Genomic DNA, 7856 nt, shown 5'->3' with positions numbered 1-7856 from the left:
TGCAGCAGCCTTCCTCCGTTACAGCAGAAAACGCCCTGCCTCTTGTGCACAGCAGCTGCACTCCTCCCGTACACAGCAGCAACCAAAACCGCCAGCCACGTCCCTGCCGCACTTGATCGGATGCACACCAAAAACTCCCCCCTTACACGAACACCTCCTCCCTCCTTTTATCTTTCTTCTCATCCTTGCTGTGGAGTCCTGGCAGGACTCTACTGCGAAAGAACGTTTGGTGATAGGATTGGGCTCTGAATCACGCAGCAGAGAGATTTTCTGCGTCAGAACGTTCGGTGGGACCCACTTTATCTATCATTTGAGAGATCCGTGCCGTCCAACAGCTTCTCCTCAGAATTTCGACCGATCATGGTCTGTTTTGATCCTCTGTTGATGCTGCCCATGGAAGAATTCCTGTTGTAATGATATTCGAACGGTCCTTTTGTGATCGTTGTAGCGGCCACGTATGCGTGCATGGCTGAAAACGGCCAGCATGGTTCTAACAAAATTGAGTCCCTCTACATGATGGACGGACCGGATTGATGATTTGGTTCGCGTCGATGGCCCACTAAGATCGTCCGCAACCTCTGTTACGCAGCAGAGCGTGCGCGGTCGGACGCTGTGAAGGCGGCGAGCCTCTGGTTGGTGCCGTGTGTAGAATCCACTCCGACCATTCGATTTGCGTCGAAAAACCAGTAAGATTTGACTGGTTTCATGTTGAATTCCGTGTGGCCCACTGATTCTTTCGCTCCACCGTTAATCATCCGTTTTAACAATTGAAATCCACTCTCCATTATCTTCTGAGATTCCGCCACCTAGGCGAGGGTCTACCCCAACCTCTCGTCACAATGGACGGTCCAGATCTCCGTAGTAAGTGCTGATTGGGGCCCTCCCCTACCTAACCACTCCCCTACTTGACCTAAGCAAGGTAACAGCTTATCCGCTCCAATCTCCCCCACCTGACCTAAGTAAGGTAGGGTCCAACGTGATGATTGTGAGAAATCTGCTCCGTCCATCCGCTTTGACACGTGGTTTAAACCATGTAGAACAATTTTCAAGCATATCCGGATATCAGGCGGGCCCCACAGACTGATTGAAGGGCTGATCTGTTCATTGGGCCACTTCCACAGTGATCCAGGGGCTGAAATTTTACATGTACGGTTTATTTATTGTCCTCAAGCCACGTGTGAAGTTTCGAACTGATCAGATGGTGGGAACCCTATGATCTTGCATTTTGGACACTTTTCAGGCCACTTGAGCTTTGATTCCTCGATTTCCGCGGACCCCTGGTGTATAATTTCGTCGCTCTTGGTCTTCTGGAGTCCGTCCCCTGCTTTAGTGTCATCAGATCGGTAAATCCATGCTTTTTAGTGTCCTTTCCCAGTCCAAGCTCATGAAGACGCCCTGCATCACAAATTCAATTAAATTAGGCTTTTAAACGGTGTCATGCTTGTAAATTTATGAAATAAATGGGTCTGATATGCAATATTTGACCCTTAACACAACCCCCAACCAGCATTTTGCTAGTCCCGAGCAAAGTATGCGAAAAATAAGTTGATAATTACAGGAAAATTTCTATGAACTCGAGTGATTTTGGAAAACAATCTGGATATTCAGAATTCAACAATTCATGAATGTTGGGCCTTACTCTCTCCTAAACTCAAGCACACGATAAACTTCATTCAAAGTATTAGTCCCTTAATTAGAAATAATCCTAAACATTGAGTTCCACAGATGTAAAGTGTAATCTCGACTTTCAACATTAAAATTCAATTCTTTATTTCACGATATCGTTGGTAATCAACAAAAGAATTCATAATAACCAAAGCTTGCCTCAAAGATCATCTTTTCATTCCTTTTTTTTTTTTTTTTTTTTTTTTTTAAAGACTAATAACCAAGAAGGGGAATGAAGTCCACACTTATAGGGAGCAAACCTATAGTGAAGATTCTTTGCCTATCCTTTGTCAATGGTATCTCTTCCTTTTAATTGATCTTGACGGGCAATTGTTCCAGTTGGTTCCTCTATGCTTACTGATCACCAAATTAACCCTTCAGTTTCAAACTGAAATCTTAATGTGTAAGCGAGATGTGACATGTGAAATCATGACTCAATCAGTGTTTATAACTTCTAATCATGAATAATAATTAAACTTAACTGTGAAATCTAACGAGCAACTGAATCCAAGAGCAGTAAATCACCAATATTCTATATCTTGTAATTCTAAATCAAAGATGGTCGTCCAATCACTTTGAATTCACTAGAAAGTCCAGAAAAAATTTAAAAATTTTTCACAATTTTTGCTCAGGAAAAACTGATTAGGTAACCTAATCTCCCACCCCCATCTTAAAAGCTACATTGTCCTCAATGTAAAGGATAAGAGTATGGAATGCGCATAGGACAACAAAAGTAAAGAAAGAGTGAAGAGAAGATAGTACCTGGATGACGAATCGTGAGAGACTTTTCAAGAGATCGCAGCATGGAATCCGGTCAGCACGAGAGAGAAGGTAACATAAAAATAAAATCCTACCTATACCACTTTCGCAGGTGCTCTCGATTGCATTTAGCGCATGCAACAAGCCTTTAAACCCCTAGGTTACCCCTAGTGGACGAGTTGTAGTCTCGTGAGGGTTTGCGGCAATGCTACCCACAAACATTGAACTAATGAATGAAAATGAAATAAGTTGAAAAGCTGGGTTGCCTCCCAGGAGCGCTAAGTTTACGTCTTTAGCCAGACCAAAGCAACTACCATAATCCTATGAAAGCGATAAACCTACCTATACCTCCATCAGACTAGGAGATCAGTCCTGGTAAACAGGATCAGTCAGAGGCATGGACATGTCCTCTGAATCAAATTTCTCGACAAATGGCTTTAAACGATGTCCATTTACTTTAAACTCCTTGCCATTGTCGGGATCTCTTATCTCGACGGCCCCATGAGGATAAGTAGTAACAACAATGTAAGGGCCGGTCCAACGAGATCGAAGCTTACCCGGAAAGAGATGTAATCGAGAATTATACAAAAGGACCTTCTGACCAGGCGTGAATGATTTTCGAAAAATGTGTTGGTCATGAAAAGCTTTCATCTTGTCCTTGTAAATTCTCGAATTCTCGTATGCGTCGTTCCGGATTTCTTCAAGTTCATTCAACTGCAGTTTGCGTAGCGAGCCAGCGTTGTCTAGATTGAGATTAAGTTTTTTGATCGCCCAGTACGCTTTATGTTCCAACTCCACAGGCAAGTGACAAGCTTTCCCATAGACAAGTCTAAAGGGAGACATTCCAATAGGAGTTTTAAATGCAGTACGGTATGCCCATAAAGCATCGGTCAATCGGATCGACCAATCCTTACGATCTGGGTTAACCGTTTTCTCCAAAATGTGTTTGATCTCCCTATTGGAAATCTCAGCTTGTCCACTTGTCTGTGGATGGTATGGGGTGCTCACCTTATGAGAGATACCGTATTTCTTCATTAAGCTCTCGAATGGTCTATTACAAAAGTGTGAGCCCCCATCACTAATGATGGCTCGAGGCGTTCCGAATCGAGAAAGGATGTTCTCTTTTAGGAATTTAATGACCGTGCGATGGTCATTCTTTCGACACGGAATCGCTTCGACCCATTTAGTGACATAATCCACGGCGAGCAAAATATCTGATTTCCAAACGATTGGGGAATGGTCCCATGAAATCGATGCCCCAGCAATCAAATGCTTCGATGATAAGGATGGGATTCAAAGGCATCATATTTCGACGGGACAATGCTCCCAATTTCTGACAACGCTCACAAGCTTTGCAAAACTCATGAGTGTCCCTAAACATAGTGGGCCAGTAAAAGCCACACTGCAGAATCTTGGCCGTGGTCTTTTTAGCAGATAAGTGACCACCTCAGGCCTCTGAGTGACATAAGTAGATGCTCTGATGCTCATCGTCTAGTACACATCTCCTTAGAATTTGGTCCGGCAATATTTAAATAAATAAGGATCATCCGAGAAAAGTTGCGCACCTCGGTGAAAAATTTCTTCTTATCTTGCACAGTCCTGTGCCGGTATAGCACCCGTAGCAAGATAATTAGCAATATCGCAAACCAAGGTGAATGGGAGACTACAAACAATTGTTCATCGGGGAACATGTCATTGATATGAGTCGTCTCAAGGACTCAGAGGTATTTAGGCGAGAAAGGTGATCGGCCACTACGTTCTCTACTCCCTTTTTATCTTTAATTTCCAAATCAAATTCTTGGAGTAAAAGGATCCATCGTATCAGGCGGGGCTTAAAATCCTTCTTAGAAAGAAGATACTTCAGTGCCGCATGATCAGTATAGATAATGATCTTGGATCCGATCAGATAGGACCTAAATTTGTCCAAGGCGAACACTACGGCTAAGAGTTCCTTTTCCGTAGTCGAGTAATTCACTTGGGCAGGATTTAGAGTCCTACTTGCGTAGTGAATGACGTAGGGCTTCTTGTCTTTTCTCTGGCCTAGGACCGCCCCAAGAGCATAATCAAGCGTCGCACATAAGCTCAAAAGGAAGGCTCCAATCGGGTGGCTGCATGATAGGTGCAGTGGTTAATGTGCCCTTAAGCTTGGTGAAAGCTTCCTGGCATTGCTCAGTCTACTCGCACGGAGCATCCTTTTGAAGAAGATTACATAAAGGACGAGAGAGAAGACTAAAGTCCTTTATGAATCTCCTGTAAAATCCTGCGTGTCCTAAGAAGGATCGCACGTCTCTGATGTTCTTGGGTGGAGGTCGGTTAGAGATAAGATCGATTTTTGCCTTATCTACCTCGATTCCGTTGGCCGAGATGATATGCCCAAGGACCATCCCCTTTTGAACCATGAAATGGCACTACTCCCAATTCAGTACCAGGTTCTTTTCTTCACATCTTTTCAACACACATTTAAGACTTTCCAAGCACTTGCGAAAGATGGACCGTAAAGAGAAATCATCCATGAAGACCTCTAGATATTGCCCCACCATGTCGGAAAAATACTAAGCATACATCGTGAAAGGTGGCGGGGCATTACATAGTCCGAATGGCATCCTTCGATAGCAAAGGTGCCGTAGGGACATGTAAATGTGGTCTTTTCCTGGTCTTGAGGGCTATCTCTATCTGGTTGTAGCGAATACCCGTCAAGAAAACTATAATAGGAATGACCAGCTAACCTTTCCAGGATCGATCAATGAATGGTAAGGGAAAGTGGTCTTTCCTCGTGACGGTATTCAACTTCCGTAGTCAATGCACATTCTCCAACCGGTAGTGACTCTAGTTGTACGAGTTCATTATTAGCATTGGCTACGATGGTGATTAGGACTTCTTAGGGACCACTTGAGTTGGACTCACCTATTGACTATCAGATATAGGGTATATAATACCCACATCCAATAGTTTAAGAACCTCGGCTTTAACCACTTCCTTCATATTTGGATTTAGTCTACGTTGTGGTTGCCGAGCGGTTTTTGCATTATCCTCAAGATATATGCGGTGAGTACAAATCGAGGGTCGATTCCCTTGAGGTCCGCTATCGTCCATCCTAGGGCTCCTTTATGCTCAATGAGAGTAGATATAAGCATACTCTCCTGTTCTTTCTCCAGGTGGGCAGAGATCACCACCGGGTATGTCTCATCCTGACCTAAATAGGCATATTTCAAATCAGAAGGCAAAGGTTTTAGGTCAAGCTTCGGCGGCTTGAGATTAGACGGTAGAGGCACTACATCAGTTTGTGGTAATTCTTCAAATTGTGGCCTCCATCGGTTAACTTCAAGTACCGGTGCAGTATCAAGCAAGGCGCACGTCTCCCTAATCATGTCATCATCAAAATCATGGGAGTGGGCCAGGCACGTCTCTAGATGGTCGGAGGATAAGGTCAGAGGTGTCATATCTTCCACGAAAGAGTCAATCATGTTAATATCGTGGAAATCGTCATCATCCTCTGAATTGCTGCCGTTATTGAAAAAAATGTTTGACTCCAATGTCAAATTTCCAAAAGACATAGTCATGATACCATTCCTGCAATTGATAATTGCATTTGATGTGGCAAGGAATGGGCGACCAAGAATGACAGGAATCTGAGTGCTCAAGTTATTGATGGGTTCGGTGTCCAGGATGATAAAATCTATAGGATAGTAAAATCTATCAACTTGGACCAACACATCCTCAATTATTCCTCTTGGTACATGAACGGAGTGATCAGCAAGTTGTAGTGTGGTTAGGGTGGGTTTTAATTCACCTAAACCTAACTGTTTGTATACCGAGTAGGGAATCAGATTGACGCTCGCTCCTAAGTCAAGAAGTGCGTGATCAATTCGATGGTTCCCGATTACACATGATATGGTTGGGCTCAGGGATCCTTGAATTTCTGCGCACGTCTTGCTTGAGGATGGCACTCACTTTCTCGATCAAGAAGATTTTCTTTTGAATAATTTTTGGTCGTTAGTCGTGCACAAGTCTTTTAGGAATTTGGCATATGAAGGTATATATTTAACGACATAAAATAGAGGAAAGTAAACTTTCACTGTTTCAACACCTCTAAGATATCACGAGAGTTAGAGAGAGGTTTTGGTGAAACCAACCGTTGGGGAATGGAGCAATCGGCTTCTCTTGAGAGTTCCGGTTCCACTTTTTGTGGGACATCACTGGATCCATCCTTGTTGTCCTCTTTTGGTTCTTGAGGCTTTTCGGGCCTAACCGGAAGAGTTTTATCGATGATCTTCCCACTCCTAAGAGTGGTGATGGATTTAGCATGTCCCATCTGATTTGAAGAGCTGGGATCATTATTCTCGTATTGCGGTTTAGGATTGGGGAGAGGTTGTGCAGGAAGCATCCCCTTTTCTATAACCGTCATACGAGAATCTATCTTTTGCATAAAATCTGTGATTCCCCGCATTGCCTGAGCCAGCTCTTGTATGGGATTTTGAACCGGTTCTTCTTGAGGTTTCACTTGATTTGGATTTTGATTGAAGAAACCTGGAGGAGTTGCCGTTTGTCCATTCCTCCAACTAAAGTTTGGATGATTTTTCCAGCCAGGATTGTATGTGTTGGAGTTAGGTCCAGTAAAAGGTCTTTGATAGTTATTTACGGCATTGGCTTGTTCATTCAACACTCCTCGAAAGGCAGGTATTGTAGGACAGTTTTCAGTTGTGTGAATGTTGCAATCACAGATGCCGCAAACAATTTCATTGGCCTTATCCTTCTTTCCTTCCATGGCCTCAACTTTCCTTATGAGCGTAGTCACTTTACACTTGAGATCATCCTCTTCTTTCAAGAGATATAATCCACCTTTCTCCTTTGATTGAGTTGGCCTAGACGTGGTGTTCGACTTCGGGTAATAGTCCCAAGATTGTGTTTTTTCAGCCAAACTGTCGAGGTAGTCCCATACCTCGTCGATGTCTTTATTAATGAACTCTCCATTACACATTGTCTCGACCATTTGGCGCATGGAAGATGTCAGTCCATCATAGAAAAAATTTGTAATGCGCCACGTTTCAAATCCGTGTTGTGGGCATGAACTGGACCAAATCTTTGAACCTTTCCCAACATTGAAAGAATGTTTCATCTTCCTTTTGGGCAAAGTTCATGATCGCTTTTCTGAGGGTAATCGTTTTATGATGTGGGAAGAATTTTTTATGAATTCCCTCTGCATGTCGTTCCATGTGCCAATGGATCCAGGACGCAGTGAATGTAACCACGTCTTAGCTTTCTCTTTTAAGGAAAAAGGAAAGAGTTTCACCCTAATTTAAGGATACATTAGGAAAACATAATGTAGCTATTATTTCATCGAACTCTTTCAAATGTAAATATGGACTTTCAGATTCAAGTCCATGGAATTTGGGAAGGAGTTGGATAACTCCTGGCTTGATGTCCATTTGTCC

General features: G+C 43.1%; 1 non-coding gene across 1 annotated transcript; it reads left to right on the top strand.

The window, feature by feature from the left end:
- Nucleotides 1–7472: 7472 nt before the first annotated feature.
- On the top strand, nt 7473–7580 carry LOC131234059 (small nucleolar RNA R71). Its single transcript, XR_009165473.1, has one exon. It is a non-coding gene; the product is annotated as a small nucleolar RNA R71 (small nucleolar RNA).
- Nucleotides 7581–7856: the final 276 nt, after the last annotated feature.

The sequence above is a fragment of the Magnolia sinica genome, chromosome 18 (genome assembly GCF_029962835.1).
Source record: "Magnolia sinica isolate HGM2019 chromosome 18, MsV1, whole genome shotgun sequence".
Classification (NCBI taxonomy): domain Eukaryota; kingdom Viridiplantae; phylum Streptophyta; class Magnoliopsida; order Magnoliales; family Magnoliaceae; genus Magnolia; species Magnolia sinica.
Note: the sequence above shows the minus strand (reverse complement) of the source record. Positions and strands in the feature narration are given on the sequence as shown.